Source organism: Ochotona princeps, chromosome 24, assembly GCF_030435755.1.
Source record: "Ochotona princeps isolate mOchPri1 chromosome 24, mOchPri1.hap1, whole genome shotgun sequence".
In the NCBI taxonomy this organism is placed as follows: domain Eukaryota; kingdom Metazoa; phylum Chordata; class Mammalia; order Lagomorpha; family Ochotonidae; genus Ochotona; species Ochotona princeps.
In genome coordinates, this window is record NC_080855.1 from 31,314,717 (window position 1) to 31,333,840 (window position 19,124).

The 19,124-nt window shown below is 45.2% G+C and overlaps 1 pseudogene; it reads right to left on the minus strand.

Annotated features, from left to right (window-relative positions):
• Positions 1–1,516: 1,516 nt before the first annotated feature.
• On the minus strand, positions 1,517–1,607 carry LOC118757819 (U6 spliceosomal RNA; annotated as a pseudogene).
• Between the last annotated feature and the right edge of the window lie 17,517 nt (positions 1,608–19,124).

Consider the following 19,124-nt stretch of genomic DNA (forward strand, 5'->3'; position numbering starts at 1 on the left):
GGAAAACACTCATGTTATGATTCTAGATTAAACACATTTATAGCATAAATACCCTATACTCCCTGCTTTGATCAACACTGAAGTTCAAGGGCAGACCAAGGCTGCCACTGGTGGTGTTGGGTGCACTTGAATAGGGTCTGCAGATCCTCCACAGAGCAGGAGAGAAGCTAGGGTCTGTGTCTGTCACCTCTGGAGTCTGAAAAGGCCAAGTAAGATCTGGTTGAAGATCACAGCAGGATTCCAAGCGGTCTTGGCTGCTGGTGGCGAAGAGGTCTCTTAGCAAAGCCAGTGGTCTTTCTGTCCTTCAGTCACCGCATATGTGATGACCACTGGGACCGAAAGGACACCTGCTGTGCAGATGCTGTAGGGTTCCAAGGCAGCTCTGGCTGAGGAGTTTCCTGACATCTGACTCTGGCCTGGTCGAGCTCTGACGGTTGCAAACATTTGCAGCATGAACAGCAGATGAGAAATTTCTGCCCAGCTGTCTTTTTGCTCTCAAAATAATTTTTGAAAGAAGGCAATTGCGTCACACTATCCTTGTCAAACAAAAGAGCTGACAGCAGACATACGGGAGACTTATAAGGGAAAACAGCTGCATGTGAATAGGCAAGAAGCTGTACAAGTCAGGTTAGCTTGGGGATGTTCAATTTTACATGTGCAGGTGAGCTAGCTACAGTCCTGGAAAAGGAGACGCTCAGAGAGGCTGAGAGACCTTCCCCAGGCTGCATAGCATACACGGTGGAAGAGAAAGCCAACCCAGGTTCTAGCCCTGCATCTCCCAAGGCACCATGGTCTCTCCAGTCCACAGGGTTGTCAACAGGAAATATGCAATAGAGAGTATTATGCACAGTTGTCTTTGGTACTCCGGAAACACTCCAAAATAATTTTGTTTTTTTTAAATGAGGTTGAAAGGCATAGAGGAGTTTCATCTGCAGGTTCACTCTCTAAAGGCCCACAATATTTCCAGGGCTGAGGTCAGAAGCTGGGAGCTCTGTGTAGACCTCCCATGTGGATGGCAGGAACCCAGTGATTGAGCCCTCACTACTGTCTCCCTGGGTCTACACTGGCAAGAAGCAGGTGTCAGGAGCCAGAGCTAGGACTCAAACCCAGGCACTAGGATGTGGACCTCTTTTTAAAAAAGATTTATTTATTTTTATTGGAACGTCAGATATACAGAGAGGAGAAGACAGAGAAGAAGATCTTCTGTCCATTGATTCACTCCACAAGTGGCCACTATGGCTGATGCTGAGCTGATCCGAAGCCAGGAGCCAGGAGCCAGGAGCCTCTTCCAGGTCTCCTATGCGGGTGCATGGTCCCCACGTTTTGGGTAGTTCTCGATAATTTTCCAGGTCACAAACAGGGCCACCGGGATTAGAACTGATGCCCATCTGAGATCCTGGTGCATGAAAGGCAAGGACTTTAGCCACTAGGCTACTGCGCTTGGTCCTGAGTGGACCTCTTTCTTTTTAAAAAAAATATAATACTTTTAATTTAATTTGAGTTTTTCTTTTTCTTTTTAACTATGGAACACTTCACCAATTTGCATGTCATCCTTGTGCAGGGGCCATGCTAATCTTCCAAGTTTAGTGTGTGTTCTGCCAAAGCAAGGATTTCTTAACCATCATGTTCACCCCTAGGCTAAACACCTGCCTCTGTGATCACCAAAAAAAAAAAAAAAAGAAAGAAAGAAAAAAAAGCTTCTTTTTATTCTAAAGGCCCAGAGACAGAGATAGATGTCCCATCTGTTGGCTCACTTTCTGAATGTCCACAACAGCCAGGGCAGGGTCAGCCACAAGTTAGGAACCCTGAGCTCAAGCCAGGACTCCCCCAGAGGCGGCAACAGATTTAAAGTGCTTGAGCCTACACCTGCTGCCCTGCCAGGATGCAGGCCAGTAGGAATCTGGAATTGGAAGCAGAGCTGGGACTTGAATCAAGGACTCAGATGTGGAATGTGGGCCTCTACAGCAGCATCTCCACTGCTGTCCCACACACGTACACCCCCTGGTGCTGTCAACTCTGAGGCCAGCACTGTGCCACAGCGCGTCAGGTGGCCGCTCAGCACCACATTCTTCATTCTTACGGATGTGATTGTTCCTTTTGCAATTCAGATCCCTGCTAATGCACCTAGGAAAGCAGCAGCAGATGATCCAAGTGCTTAAGCTCCTGCCACCCACATCGAAGGCCTGGATGAAGCTCCTGGCTTTTAGCCAGGACCGCTGTGGACATTTGGGGAATGAAATCAGCAGATGGAAGATCTCTCTTTCTGACTCCACCTCTCTCTGTAACTTTGCCTTTCAATGAGGTATAGCTATTTGGTGAATGAACCAGTGCATGGAAGATCTCATTGTCTGTCCTTCATTCCCTCTCTCTTTGTAACTTCGCATTTCAAATTTTGATTTGATTGAAGCACACAAGCCACTTCTTACTCTTTTTGCAAAGTTTATTTAAAAAGCGAGGAAATCTTAGGGTGCAGAGGGTCAAGCGCTACCAATAAAAGGTGAGGAAATCACCAACACATGTGGGCCAGTTACAGGGATATAGTGAGCAAGAAGGGGAATGGTAGGAGAAAGATAAGAGAAAGCACTCCTGTCTCTACTGCTTGGGAAGAGGAGACATTATGTAACACTGCCCCTCAAGTCCCAGCTGAGGGGCAAAGGGTCATTTGATGGATAGGCAGGCAGACAGTAGTCTATAAGGCAGATGAGGTTTGGCTTCTGGTTCGTGACACTAAGCTAGTTATCCAACTGCTCCATTACATTCCTTCCCCATGGATTTCCAATCGGTCTTCTTAAGGGTTGTTGAAGGATATAGTTTCATCTCATCTTCTGTAACTACTTCCTACCGATTAGGAGCACAGGCCTCGCATGTCCCAGGTTTGGAAATCTCTCTCATCTATGGATCCATTTCATGAGCCATGAAAATTCTAGCTGATGACAATGGCTGTGACCCCCGCATAGGCACTGCCACTCTTCAAAAATCACTGGCCGTTCTTGTCTTTCGAAGTGGCATCCATGGGCCTCCACTGGTTCACAGGAGAAGGCTGACTCATCCTTATTGTGCACCTGGGCATGGTCCTCTCCTCTGCCCTGGAGTCAGCAAAGAAAGTGGCACACCATGCACTGCGTGCTGTGTTGCCAGGACATGCACCCTGGTCCCTGAGGTCAGAGATCCTTTCAGTCTTGGATCAACATGAAAGCCTGGGTTTCTTGGCAATGTCAAAGGGCATCAGTGAGGTCCCTACTCTAGGACCTTGACCTCAGGCCACAGACACAACTGTCTAAAACTCACCAAGTTCCCTACTTGCTGCTCCCAGACCTAGACAATATCACACAGTCCTCATAGCCTGTCTAGGACCCATCAGGAACCTAGCCTGCCAAGGTCCATCAGTGAGGCCCTTCCCCCAGGTCCCTGATCCCAAATCCCTGGCCCAGTACCATGGGTGTAGTTTGCCCTAGGACCTGTGAGTCCCCTGGCCTGCCTGCTGCCATACTAGCATGTTGGGTACTAGTGGGATCATTAATTTTTTTCTGTGTGCCCATGAAAATAATGCTGTCTTTTTCTGAGATCCATCCAATTACTATACATGCAAAATCCTGCCAATTCAAGTATTAGAGGGTGGCAAGGACTGTTGCAATCTCCCAGGGGGTTGGTGGTGGGGATATTCCTGCTTTTTTTTCTGTTGAATAGATCAAGTGAATCTTTGTTAGGTTGCCCTTGCATTTTGTGCTTAAGAACATGGTGACTCACCCATTAACCACTGCTGAAGATTTCCGCCAGCCAGGGCATTTGGGTTACAGGCACGGCCCTGCTGCCCTTTAGCCAGGAGCCCAGAATTTCATCTGGGTCTACTCAAATACTAGCTACATTCTCTTCCACTTTCCCAGTGTATTAACGGGGCATTGAATCATAAGCAAAAGCAGCCAGGATTTGAACTGTTCTGATCTGGTGTGCCAGCATCACAGGCAGCATCTTACCTGCTATGCCACTGTTGCCCAAACCTGCCCAGGAATGCCCATCAGGTCTCTGATGCTAATGTGTTGCATTGCTCAGATTCCCATCATCCCCACTGAAATCCTGGAACCCATCTTAATTGTGGCATCTGGTTCAAAACGCACGGAACAACAACACAACTTAGCATTAGCACAGATGTTTCGGTGCCTTGTTGAAGAAGTGTCTTTTATGCTTTCTCAGTGAATGTAGCTGGGAGGTGAATATGTTGGTTGCAAATGATAAAGCGACTCCAATATCCTTATCTTGCTAACCTTTGGATTCCCACTCCATGTACTAAGAGGAAAACTGTCGCTTCTCATCTCAGTTCCATCAAAGGAAGGCTCCTGTTGAGGACAAGTTTCAGTATTTCTACTAGGTAAACTGCTAGAGCCACCTCCAGCTGCAGGAGCTGATACACTCAGTCCAGATTGTCTAGTAAGTGCACCGAAGCCAGAGCAATTAACTCAACTTTGTGCTACATCCCCTTCTGCCCATATCCTCTAGGATTTTGCTAGGATACAAAAAGCAAAGTCTTACAATTATTTCCATGTAATTTTATCCTAGGTCATACCTAAACCATCTAGATCATACTGAGCTTTGATCTTGCCAAGGGTTTAGGGGGCAGTTGAGGCGGCTTTAACAAGAATGAACACCGGGCCTGGCACAGTAGCCTGGTGGTTAAAGCCCTCACCTTGCACGCGTCATGATCCCATATGGGCAACGGTTCTAATCCTGGCAGCCCCAAATCTCATCCAGCTCCCTGCCTGTGGCCTGGGAAAGCAGCAGAATACGGGACCTGCACCCATGTGGGAGACCCAAAAGAGGCTCCCAGCTTCAGATCGGCACAGCCCCAGCTGTTGTGGTCACTTTGGGAGTGAATAATTGGACAGAAAATCTTCCTCTCTGTCTCTCCTCCTCTCTGTATATCTGACTTTCCAAGAAAAACAAATCTTAAAAAAAAAGGATAAACACCCTCTCTCAACAAATATGTCTAGACAAAATTGTCACAGAGCTTTCAAGTGATGACCCATGGTCTCAGAATGGCCACATTCCATACAGAACTAGTTAGGTTCAAGTTCTGGTTCCATTTCCAATTCCAACTTTCTGCTAAGGCACACCTTGAGGGCCAGCAGGTAATGGCTCAGGTACTTAGATCTCTGTCATTCTCTCGAGAAACCTGGAACAAGTTTTGGGTGTCTGGCCCCACTGTTGCAGGGATTTGAGAAATGAGACATCAGATGGGGATCCATTTCTTCTAAAATTACAGGTTTATCTATATATGAAACGCAGCGCTACAAAGAGGGAGGAAGGTCTTTCTTCCCCTGATCCACTCCCCAAATATTTAGAGCTTGGCCAGGATGAAATCAAGAGCCATGAGCCTCTTTTGTGTCTCCCACATGGATACTTGGGCCTTAGCTAGTTTCTGCCGCTTTCCCAGGCACATTTGCAGGGAGCTGGATTGAAGGTTGAGCTGATATAGGCACTTGAACTGGTGTCCATATGGGATTCCAGCATTGCAGGTAGTGGCTTTACTTGGGGCAGCATAATGCTGGCTCCATAAAACAATGTTTTTTTTTTTTCCAATAAAGCACACTAGGTTTACTCAGACATCAGAAGGCAAGATGTTTTCATTGGCAAGAGAGGTACAGAAGACTTGGAAACTTGCAGGTTGAAGAATGTCAGTTTCATCATGGGTCAATCAAGCACCACCATTCCAAGTTCAATTCAAAGTTCTGGTATTGGCTAAGCAGTAGGCAGAATGACATATGAGAAGGTTGGAGAGACCAGTATTCATTAGCTCACAGGATTAATTTTCTGAGCAACTGGAGATAAATTGTATATACTTAAGTTGTAGAACGTGATGTTTTCGCAAATGTCTCTGAAACTATCCCAACTACAGTAGTGAATGTACCCATCACCCCAAAGTTTCTTTGCAACTCGCCCCTTCCTAAAGCCCCATCTCTAGGAAACCATGGATCTGTTTCCAGTCGCCACAGAGTGAGGGCATTTTCTTTTTCTTTTCTTTTTAAAAGTTTATTCATTTATTTGAAAGGTAGAGTTACAGTGAGAGGGAAAGACATCCAAACGGTCAGAATAGCTGGTGCTGGGATAGTCTTAAGCCAAGAGCTTCATCTGAATTTCCTACATGTTTGCAGGGACCCAAAGACTTATGCCATGTTGTGCTACTTTCCAGCTACATTAGCAGGGAACTGGATTGGAAGTGGAACAGCTGAGATTTGAACCTGGGCCCATATGGGATGGCAGTGTTGCCAGGCGTGTCTTTACCTGCTTTACTACATGCCAGCCCTCAACAACTGCATTTCTGAGAGAGGATTGGTGAACGCTTTTTGAAAATGGCCAAATAGTATACATATTAAGAGGCTGGCATTGTGGTGCAGCAGCTTAAGCAACTGCATCTTGTATTGGAGTTATAAGTGTCTCCTAGCTGTTCTGCCTTTGATCTGTTCCCTGCTGCACCTGTTGGCATGAGTGTGGGTTGGTTCTGTGGCAGGTTGAACTGGACTAGGCTACAACACCTGCCCGCACATGCAGAGGCCAGAGCCCGGGGTGGACCATGCCAGGCTGGGCTGTAGCATCGATCGAGATGTGCCAAGCTGGGGAACGGGCCATGTCAAGCTGTGTTGAAGCATCCATCAGCACATACAAGATCCAGGATTTGGAGCAGGTCTGGTAGGGAACTTTGGGGGATCCTTTGCTAGGCAGTATCTTCTGCTGGTGAGTGTGAGAGCTGGGACTTGGGGTAAGCCAGGCCAGGCCAGGTGAACTGCAGGAGTCAGGCCTGGACCAGGTCCCTTTCAAAAGCTTGTTCCTAACTGGCCAAAAGAGCTTGCACTAGGCCTTACACCTTACAATATCTTCCAACATCATTATCCTGAGGACCAAGTTCCCAACATGCAAATCTCTGAGACACAAACCACATCCAAATTGCAACATTGTGCATCCAGCTGACAGGACACTCTGGGGACAGGAAAGCAGGCTCATTTCTGTGAGATCTGGAACTCTTCTTGAGGGAGATTCTGGTTCAAGACCATTCCACGAGCTTCACCAAAGTGACCTCAGAACCATGGCATATTCTAAGCCCTTTCTTCCCTGTCCCATTGTCTCCCTCTCTCCTTCATAGGGCTCATACTTATACCAAGTCCAAGGCCCCTCCAAGCCTTCCCCAACTTCACACATAATTATAAAGCAAATACCCATTTGACAAGAAATAGAAACTGCTCAGTTCCAAACACATCTCCTAGTGCCCTCTCCAAACAAGACACAGTCCCTACACCTTTCTGGTTTTTTTTTTTTTCTAAAGTTGTGGTAAAACACAAATAATGTAAAATGTACTGCTTTGACCAATTTTATGTGTTCAGTTCTATGGCATTATACTGATTTATTTTGTCATCACTACCGTTCATCTTCTCAACTTTTCATCTTTGAAAAATCATACTCTGCCTCCTTCCAAAAGTACACTCCTATCCACCTTCCCCAGACCCTGGCCACAGCATTCTGCTTCCTGCTTCCATGAAATTGACAACTCTAGGCACCGTGTTATAAATTACATTTTCTGAGCTTTATACCTATAGGCCCCATGCAAGTGCTAAACTACTTTCTGCTTCTACGATCCCCTCCTATAAGGAGATCCTTGGAGGTGTACTCCATTGTGGTTGGCTTATTCCACTTCATTACAATGTCCTCAAAGTTCACCCATTTACAGGCGTGTCAGAATTTACTTCTTTTTGAAAGTTAAATAATAATTCACTGCATGTATCACATAGGCTTTGCTTAACTTTTATGAACATCATTTCCTTTTGTTTTTTTTTTTTTAAAAGTTGTTTTATCACCCAGGAAAGCATTTGTAAATAAAACCATTTCATTTGGGCTATGTAAATGGAACTATATTGTATGTAATGTGACTAAGTTGAGGTGTTCAGCCTGTTCTTATAGGAGTGAACAAACCAAGGCCCAGGAACAGAGGAAATTCTCACTTAAGTTCCCACAGGTACTTGGATTCTCCTGTGTTACATAATACAATGTAATTAATGAATTAAAAATAATAAATAAATTTTAAAAAAAGTTCCCACCGGAAGATGATGCTGGCAACATTTCCCAGCCATTGGAGGCAGAGCTGCTCCATTGATTTAGCATTTCTGTGTAAGACTCATGATTCACAGCAGGCCTGAGAACAGAGATAACACAACGGCTTTAGAGACCTTTGCAAGAACTCTCAGCCACCAGCAAGTTTGCAGATGGAACAGGTTGCTCAATGGAGACTCAGCATAAGGGGTTAATACTGTAAAACATCTAATGATTTCACCCAAGACAGACCTGGCTCTATAGAAGCAAATTCAAGTACAGTGTTCTAGAGAGGAAGGGCTAGTGACTTTCATCAGGGCAATGTGGTCAGTATTTGACCTGTGATGGAGGGAGGCTGAACATTGGTGGCCAACCTGTCCATGTCTTGGCTTCTGACACCTGTGAATGTTCCCTTATATGGCAGAGAGGAAATCAAGCAGTCAGAAGGGAAGCTGGCAATATGGCCAGAAAGGCAGAGAGGGAGTGCACACAGCCACAAGCCAAAGATTGTCCACAGCAACCGCCAGCAGGAAGAAACAAGGAGTGGATTCTTTCCCTGGAGACCCCACATCTCTTTGCTGACATCTTGTTTCTGAACCAACAAAAGTGTATCCTGAATTTCCAGTCTTCAGGTCTTTGTGGGAATACATTTTTTTATCATTGAAGACCTCAAGTGTGTACTCATCTGTGTGGCAACTGTGGGAAAATGACCACAATTGTGTTTACTGGATACCTATAATTATGGACATTTCTGACAAAAGAATAGATAAGATATGGCTGGTCTTGGTCCCACATTTGCTGCTATGACAGAATGCTTAAGAATGGTGGAGGATGGGAGTTCCTGGCCAAAGTGTCACCAGGCTTGGATTCCAGTAAGGGCTGCTCTCTGCGTCTAAGATGGTTATGTCAAGGAAGATTTCTCGGGAGAGGGAGCACTTTGTACCGGGCTGAAAGCAAGGCCAGCCAGGTCTTACCTCTACAAGAATGAGCAGGAATCCATCAGATAAAGGGAAGGAAGAACACGGCGCAAAAGAGAAGGAGTACCAGCTACACAGGAAGAAGCTGACAGAAGTTCTGGAAGAATCTGGAAATCGTGCCCAGAGGGTCTGATGCAAACAGAAACAGTGAATAAGGATGTACAGCGTAGGATGTATAGCATCGTTGCCCCCGTGGGATGCTTATGACTCAGGAGTCAGGGCTAGACAGCTGCTACACCAGCTGCAAATTGACCCACGAGACCCTGGCATATTCACACCTCTGACTTCTGTCTTGATTTCTAGGCAGAGGGTGTATGATCATGCATCATGCATCTAGCTGCAAGGGAGGCTGAGGAAATGAGTATCTTGCACTTTTAGCTTCTAAATTGCAGGTGGGCCATTTCTCTGAAAACGTTGAGAGGTCAGAGGCTAGGCAGCCAAAAGGGATGGCAATGATCGCTCTACTAGGGAAGGAGTGGGCAATGGATTTAATAAAAAGCTTTATAGACTTTCTCAAAGAGAAAATGCCTTCACTACTGAGGGAAATTAAGAAACCCTGATGCCTTGGCCATTACGGTTTTATTAACTCCCGAGGAGAGCACCTCACTGCCTAAACGGGAGTGTTGGCACTGCAAATAGAATGCAATGCTGACACCGCGTCGTGTGTTATGATCAGAGTCTACAAACGCGCTCCGTCCATTACAGAAACAGCAGGTGTTTCTAACTGCTGCTTCTCTGATCAGTCTGGCCTGACATTTTAGATATTTTCTATGTTAGCCCAGAAGGTGATTGCTAATGTCTTTATTCTGTGGTTTTCAGAAGAGATGATTCTGGGACCTCACAGTTGCTCACAAACCCGCAGGGCTTTCGGATTATTCAATCTGTAGAAGCGCTCTCCCTGAAGGTGAAGATTTGTGTGTGTGTGTGTGTGTGTGTGTGTGTGTGTGTGTGTGTGTGTGCTTCTGCAGAGATTTCCATAAATCCAGACACTTGGAAATCTCCCGTTTTCCCAGAAAGGTTAAACACAAAGATTGCGTTCTCATGATCATGACAATGACTCTTTCCTTTAGGCTAAACAAGGATTCTCATTTTCTTTCTCCACACGCCACAGCAACTTTTTGAGCACGAGTCTATCTACTTATCTATAGCTCACATGATTGATGGATACCATACACAAATACTTCAACAAGTTCACAGAAAGAATGCACGTATAGGTAAATTAATTTTGATGCAAAATTAAAAGAATTTTTAAAATCTCTTTAAGAGATAGGCAGATGGAGAGGGAGAGAGAGAGAGAGAGAGAGAGATCATCCATCCTTTGCTTCACTTCCTCCAGTGTGGACAGCAGCTGGGGCCGGGTCAAGTTAAAGCCAGAATAGAGAGCTCAGTGCAGATCTCCTCAAGTGACCATAGGGTTCCAACCACCTGAGCCATTATCTGCCTTCTTCCAGTGTGCTCGTGAGCAGGAAACTGGAATCAGATACTGACCTGGGACTTGAACACTAACCATCCAATCCCTGTGTTAACTACTAGGTCAAATATCTAACCTGGTGCAAAACACTTTTGAAATTTATGTGTGATTTTTTTCTTTGTAATTTTTTTAAATGGAAAGGCAAACTAGATTTACAGAGGGAAAAAGATCTTTCATTTGTTGGCTCACTCCCCAAATGGCTGCAACAGCCAGAGTTGAGCCAATCTGAAGCCAGGATCCAGAAGCATTTTCCAGGTCTCCCACGTGGGTGCACTATCCCAAGGCTTTGGGCCATCCTCTACTGCTTTCTCAGACCACAAGCAGAACTGGATGGGAAGTGGGGTTGTTGGAACATGAACTGATGCCCGTATGGGACCCCGGTGCTCACAAGGTGAAGACTTAACTGTTGAGCCATCACACCAGACTCATGTGAGGCCTTTTTTCTTTTTAAAATCATCCACATTATCCACCCACCTTTTGAACTATCCTCCTCTATATAATAGTTCAGTTTATAGATGAGAAAACTGACAGGCAGAAAGATGAAGTGATCATCCACATTTAGGTGCGTAGGAGAGGCTGAGAAGCCTTGCTTGTAAGTATGATACCAAATTGTGTTTCTCTCTCTTTACCTCCCTTTCTTTCTCTGTAGACCTATTATGTAGCCTCAGTTGGAGTCTCAGAGAAGCAGAAGGGCTCCATGCCTCCGACTCTGCCACAGGGATGCAAGGAGAGGATAGCGAGGAGACAAGCACTTGCAGCAACCAGAGACTCAGGTTCCACCTGTTGAAAATGAGATCACATGACAGAGTTCCCCAAGACATCAGCCTCTGGCCACGAGGGTTATGAGATGGTCAACGGAGACAGGAACCGGGCCTATAGTCAAGGGCCGCAGAGCCAGAGTCTCTGCATGGGTCCAGGCCTGCGATAGACTCCACTCAGCCAAGCATTGGAAGGCCCACATGCTGTTTCCCTTGGGCAGGAAGGCACTGGTGTAATTCACGTGTCCTGACTGGTATAGGTGGTGCTCTCTCCCCATTGGTTTGTGCCCACACTGGCCGCATATCACTAAATGAAAAAAGAAACCCACCCAGGTTATTTGAAAATATTCTTTTTCTGTATCTATGGAAAAGCAAAGTGAGCTGAAGACATGTAGCATTCCAAGTGTACTGGGACTGGATCTGAGATAAACCCACCCCCACCAATTCATTCCAGATCCTTAGTGTACTCGTCAGCTGGGCGATACCTCACCTGTCACTAAATAACACAGAAGGCTAGAAGAGTCTTGGCTTATGGAAGGCATCCTGATCTTATGGAAGGCATTACCTGCTAGGCTTAATCCTTTGGCCCATGCATGCCTTCGTGACCAACGGGGACAGTCTTTATTCCCCCACGGAGAAAGGTCACTGCCTAAAAATCCATAAATGGCCCACAGTGACTCACTGTTTCTCCTTAGAGTGTTGGCCTTCCTGTCGTTTCTATTCATGGCTTGTTATGTGGACATTGTAGCACACTTGCTTTCCAGGAGAAACAAACAAAAAAAAATCACTCATCAAAATGGGAGGAAGGGTTGCCTATGCCAGTGAGACACCAAAAGGAAGTGGAGGACGCTGAGCTGGCTCAGTCATGTCTGAGAGTAAAGATGGACACTGTCACGTTCTAAACCCAGACAGCGACACCAGACCAGGAAACAGGAGAAAATTGCTGTCTTATTATTTGGAGCTTTTTTCTGTAGGAAAGTGGTGCATTCTGAGGGACTCAATTTAGGACTGTTTCGGAGGAGGTCATGGTTTTGTGAGTATCCTGTGATTTGCGCTGCGTGCAAAGGTCATTCGCAGTCCACTCTGCTGCTGCTGGCTTGTGTAATCCGTTCTACAGGGTTTTTTTTTGCCAAAAGTCTCCAACTGTGATCTCCTGTTTCAGACCTGCACTCCATGCCAGAGCAGGTTAAAGGGGTAAGTGGTAGAATGAATCTCTTCCCCTATGGAAACCATCTAATGCCCGCGTTTTAAGGATGACACGACTAAGCTGTAGCTACCAGCATGTAAACGAGCAGCTCTTTCCCCAGGAGTGGAGAGGAACTGATCCTTGCTCTAGCCACATGTTCTGGTCTGCTGCTTCTGCAATAATTGTCAGGCAACTTGCCAAGGTCAGGAGACGGAGACTGTGTAAACTGGTATGGAAAGATGTGATACCATGAGCCCTGGAGCCGGTTGGGCTCATGAAATCCCCAGAGGTGGAGGTCAGCTTGGGAGAAGGGAAAGGTCCTTCAGGACTGACTGCCTGCATCTACTTTCTTAGGAAACCCTCACAGCCATGCATCGTAATTTCCCAGGCTTTCACATATTGGCACCATCCTTCCATTGAAGAGATTCCTTAGTGTTTTCTATTTGCTGGTTCACTTTCCAAATGGCTGCAACAGCCAGGCCTGGGCCAGGCTGAAGCCAGGATCCATGAGGTTCATGTGGGTCTTCCATGTGGATACAGGGGTCCAAACACTTGGGCCATCCACCACCATTTTCCCATATATCAGGGAGCTGGATTGAAAGTGAAGCAGCAGGACTCAAATCAGAGTCCACATGAGATGCTTGACCTGCAGGAAGTGACTTCAACTGTTATTCCACAGCACAGGTCCCTTAACATGTCCTCTTCTACATAGTCCCTGAAAAGGTCATGCCCTGATCCAAAAGAGAAATTTTAATCGATAGCATAGAAAAATGCATTCTGGAGGAATGTATCGGATAGAAACTTGCTACAATTTGGATTGATTTGTCTCCCCAAGCATTGTGTGCCAGAAACCTGGCCTCAGTGTGGTAATGTTGAGATGACAGAGGCTGTAAGAGGTGTAGGTTAGCCGCAAGTCATTAGGTCATCGAGGGTGACACTTGGAAGGGATGAGTGTGTTGTAGGAGTTGTGCTGGTTCCCTGGAGAGTGGGCTGTTATTTAAAACAGCAAGCCAACCTATTGCCAGCCTGTACACTGTGGGCTCTCTCTGTAACATGTGGATCTGCTATAATGTCATCCTTCATGCTTTGGAGTAACCAGAAGCCCTCACCAGGATAAGCAGATGCTGTGCCATTCCTTTGGTTCTCCAAGGCTGTAAACTAAGTAAACATCTTTTCTGAGCAAAATACTTAGCCACAGATATCTAGCAAACAACACACAATAGACTGAGACAAAGCGTTCAGAGTTTAATATGGTTCAATCAAGCAAAAAGATGGCAATAAAAACACATTTTATAGGCTGCTGCCACAGCATGCTAGACTAAGTCTCTGACTGCAATGCCGGCATCCCATATGGGTGCTGATTTGAGTCCTGGATGCTCCATTTCCAATCCCGCTCCCTGCTAATGGCCTGGGAAAACAGCAGAGAAGGGCCCAGCTCCTTGGGTCCCTGCACCTGCGAGAGAGACTTCTGGCTCCCAGCTTTGGACAGGCCCAGCTCCAGCTATTGTGGCCATCTAGAGAGTGAACTGATAGATGAAAGACTTCTCTTTCTCTTCTCTCTCTGTAACCCTGCCTTTCAAATAAAAACAAAATACGATTTTAGAAATTATTTTAAAAGGAGGATCTTATCCATTAGGATAAATCAGAAATGTGATTTATTAAAAATCCTCATTGTAATAATGCTTGCTTTGTTAAGGTATAATAATTCTTCCAGGCAGACAAGAATTTTCTGGACTATGGAGTCTGGATTTTTTTTTTCCACACAAGGCTCCATAGAAAGCCCAAGGTCACAGCGTTAACATCAAGTAAGCAGCACTGTAGGAATGGGTTTGCACAGCAGTTTCCTGCAGTATTCTTCAGTGTGAGTGATGGGATCATTCGGGAAAAATCTCTTCTGTTGCAAGAGCTAAACATTGGGGAGCTCTCCAATGGTTGGGTCTAATAGTTCTCTAGCTGTGGTGTGGATCATAAGTATCCTGGGAACTTGTTAGCAATATAGAGGCTTAGGCCTGTTGCCACGCAATCAGAGTCAGAGAATTGGTTTAGGCATCTGTGTTTTTAACAATCTCCCCAGTGATCCTTGCACCTGCGAAAGACTGAAAACCACTGGTTTGTTCTGGTCCCAGGCGATGAGTCTTGCTGTGTCTCCGGGTCCATCACCTGGCATCCTGCTCCAGGGTTTCTGTTTAGATTTGCTAAACAGGTTGTGATACATTAGTTGACTGCAGGAACACTCTGCTAGATTGCCCCAAGTAAATAGCCAAATCGATAATTTCCAGATATTGAAAGCATCATGTGTATATACTAGTTCAGCAAATACAAGGAAACTCTCTTCTTGAGTTTTAGTAGATTTCCATTGTATCACATGTATTAAAGTGGTATTCATTAAGCACCAGGAAGGTAATTATGTTTGGGAAGATGTAAGTGCGTTCTCCTGTGGCTAGGAAGAAAGGCATGTTAGAGTCTCTACTGGATTCATTCCTCTCTTTTTACAATGTTCCTCTTCCCACTATGTTATGTTTGAGTCTACATGGGACTCCCAGTTCAGCAATCTCATTGAAATGGACAATTGAAAATGGTCAATTTGGTTTAAAAAGTTAATTAAACCAGTGATATTAGCAAAATGTTGGGAAAGGGCTTTGTAGCTCTCATCTAGCATCAATTTGATGAACTGTTCATGCATGAGAGTGCCTCTGCAAGAGCTAAGGAAACCGGTTGAGAGATGACAGTCCTTGGATATAGCACAGAAATGTAAAGAGATGCTTTGAAGAGAGTAGGAAGGACAGTTTTATGTCACTCATATAAGCCGTTCCCTAAGGCTAAGCAGTGTATCACACAGAGCGTTATGCCCTCCACGTTGGTGAGGGAGAGTGAAGTATTTCTCACTCCTTATCTCCCAACCCCAACACGGGGATCCTCCAATAACTCAGACCCAGACAGGCCTCCATAGCCCCAAGCAGGGTTATAGCTGTAGACTAAGCTTCCAGGCCTGCTCCAGTGCCCAGCCTTCCTTGTACAGCCTCAAGCACCAGGTCAACCCCAGCACCATGTTTGGCCCCACAGGTCCCAGGTTACAGGAAGATGGGATGGACTTAGTTTCTAGGTCTGCTCCACTTCCTGACCAGCCCGTTAAACCTTCGACTTCAGGCCAGCACACAAAGACCTAGCCTCAAGCCAGTTTCCATGCTGGGTTACATCCCCATGCCTTAGGCACTGAGTTGGCCTGGGACTCGGCTTCTGAACTCACTGTAGCCCAATGCAAGTCCAAAGTCTCAGGCTCCATGCTCACTCTAACCTCAGCAACTCCATCCCACACCTGGCAGCAGACCAACCCTTAGAACCCCACACTCCAGGTTGGCACAACAAGGTCCAATTGCTAAGCCTGTTCCCATGCCAGGTGGAAATCCGGAAACTCTACTCCAAATTTGGCTCCAAAGGGTACAGGCTCTAGGTGGTACTTGTGTCCCAAAGCTCCAACAGGCCCATCTAAGTAGACACAAACATTGGACTGACTAGTCAAGATGGACCAACCCCAGGTGCTCCACTGCAGGGCCAAATAAAACCCTGTGATCCTTCAATTCACAATGACATTCGTGGACATTCATGGACTTAGCCTTCAGGCCAGTGCTTACATGCTCATCCCAAGGAGGGCCAGCAGGGACCCAAGTTCAAAAGGCTCCAAAGTTTAACTGCACCTCAGTAGATCTAGATACTGGACTAATTCTAGTAGTCTGAGAGTACAGAACTACCCAGACTCCAGAGTGATACACAGTAAAGATTTGTCTTCCATTACAGACTCAAAAAACTCAATAAAATTGATAAAACCATACACTAAAAAGAAAACTTCAACAGTGAACTATGAAAAGAGAGAGACAGACAGAGAGAGAGAGAAAAAGAGAGAGAGAGAGAGAGAGAGAGAGGGGGGGGGGGATTATGGAGCTAAATAACATAGTGCTTTTTTTAAAAAAAAAAATCATAGAAGCAGCCTAGCTCTGTGGAAATATATGCTAAGCCTGTACCTAGGGTACTGCCATTCTATTTGGGAGCTGGCTCATGTCCCAGCTGCTCCACTTCCTATGGCTTGAGAAAACACCAGAAAATCATTCAAGTCCTTGGGCCCCTACATCCACATTGGAGACCCAAGAAGAAGCTCCCGGCTCCCGGCTTCAGATCAGCTCAGCTCTGGATATTGTGGCCAGTTGGAGAGTAAAACAGAGGCTGGAAAACCTCTCTCTCTCTCCTTCTTCCTCTAACTCTGCTTTTCAAAGAAAATATATATATTTTAAAATTCCATAGAGAACTTCAACAGCCAACTACATCAAATAGAAGAGTTACTGAGTTCAATAAGTCATTTGAAATTGCCCAATCAGAGGAACACAAAGAAAAAAAAAGAAAGAAAAAGATTGAAGAAAGAGTCTAGGGAGTATGTGACACTAACAAGTGAGCAACAGCCATCCCGTAAGTGTACTACAAAGAACAGAGAAAGAGAAAAGGGAAGAAATCGTACTTAAAGAAATAATGACAGGGCTAACTGTTGTGATACAGTGTCCCTCGGGACGCCCACATCCACCCAGCTACTCTGCTTCTGATCCAGCCTCCTGCTAAGGCATCCTGGGAGAGGCTGAATTTAATGGCACCCCTATGGGAGATCCAGATGCAGTGTTAGGTTGCTGGCTTTGGCTCAACTCTAGTTGCATGGATGTTTGGGTAGTGAACCAGTGGCTAAAAGATCTCTCTCTCTCCTCTCCGTCACTCTGGCTTTCGTGTAGATGAAAATAAGTAAGCATGAAAACATAACACAAGAGTATTCATATCCAAAAGTGGGAAAGAACATTCAGGTCTGTGAACACCAAAAGCACTATACATCGTTTGAACAAAAAAGCTTCACCAAGACATTATAATCAAATGACCTTTGGTCAAAGGGAATTTTGAAACCTGGAAAAGAAAAGCAGTGTGTCTCATACAAGGTATCTGTAAGATTTTTCGTGGGTTGCATAGAAGCAGTATTGGTCAAGAGGGAATGGAATAGAAGAGTCAAAGTGCAGGCTTTGAGCACAAAAATATTGCTAGACAAGAATGCTATACCCAGCAAGTCTATGTTTCAGAACTGAAAGGACCTTTCTAGACAGACAAGACTTGTCTTAAAGAAATGCTAAAGCGAGGAATATATCCAAAACACTTGTTTCATGAGAAACAAGTGCACCCTTATGCTCATAGCAGCACAATCAATAATTGCAAAAACATGGAAGCAACCAAAATGCCCATCAACAGAGGATTGGATAAGAAAGCTATGGTTCATCTACTCCATGGAATACTACTCAGCTATTAAAAAAAACCAAAATGCAGTTCTTTGTGGCCAAATGGGCCCAACTGGAAACCATAATGCTAAGGGAAATGAGCCAATCCCAAAAGGTTTCTGGAAGCAAGCGATAATGGCACAAGTCATTCCTGTCACTCATGTGAAGGATGTGGGTTGAGTTCCTAGCCCTGAGTTGAGCTTGATCCGATCCCCACCTTTGTGGGTTTGGGGGCAGTGAATGAACAGACTGGTGGCATCTCTGCTTGTCTTACCATTTTCCCCCGTGTGTCTCTCTGCCTCGAATGAACACTATATTGATAGCAGTTTGTAAATGCCTATATCCTTAGTATGTAGGCTTAAAGATGAAATTACTGAAAAACAATGGCTGAGTAAGTGGTTAAGGGATAAGTAATCTAAAATATAAATCATGATGTAAAGATATAAAATGTGTGTGAAAGGGAATGTGTGTTTTTAAAGGAAGATTTATTTATTTTTATGTGAAAGACAGATTTTAAAAAGAGAGGAGAGACAAAGAGAAGGTCTTCTATTGACTGGTTCACTCCCTAAATGGCAGTATCAGAGTTGAGTAAATCTGAAGTCAGGAGCCTGGAGTTTCTTCTAGGTCTCCCACATGGTCGCAGGGCCTGAAAATACTTGGGCCACCCTCTGCTATTTTCCCAGGCCATAGAAGAAGCTGGTTCAGAGTGAAGCAGCCAGGACACAAACCGGTATCCATTCAGGATGCCGATGCAACAGGGTGGAGGGTTAGTTGAATGTGCCACCAAGCCTGCCCCAGAGGTATGGTATTTTCATGTGACTGGGGTTATCAGCTTAAGATAACCAACTGAAGACGTTTCATCTAAATTTTATGTAACTATAAAGCAGAAATTTACAATTAGTACATGAAAACTAAAAAAAAAAAAAAAATAGGGCCTGGCATGGTAGCCTAGCAGCTGGAGTCCTTGCCTTGTACATGCCGGGATCCCAGGTGGGCACCTATTCTGATCCTGGCAGCCCCATTTCCTATACAGCTCCCTGTCTATGGCCTGGGAAAGTAGTTGAGGATGGCCCAAGCTGAGCCTTGGGACCCTGCACCCACATGGGAGACCCAGAAGCAGCTCCGGGCTCCTAGTTTTGGATTGGTACAGCTATAGCCATTGCAGTCATTTGGGGAGTGAATCAATGGATGGAGGATCTTCCTCTTTGTATATCTGACTTTCCAAGAAGGATAAAATGCATCTTTTTTAAAAAAAGAAAAATAAAAAATAGACAATGAAAATATTTTTCTATTACTACTGAAAATAACAAAAGAAGCTCAGAAGCAGACTGAGAAAAGATCAGAATGTCGATGAAACCACTA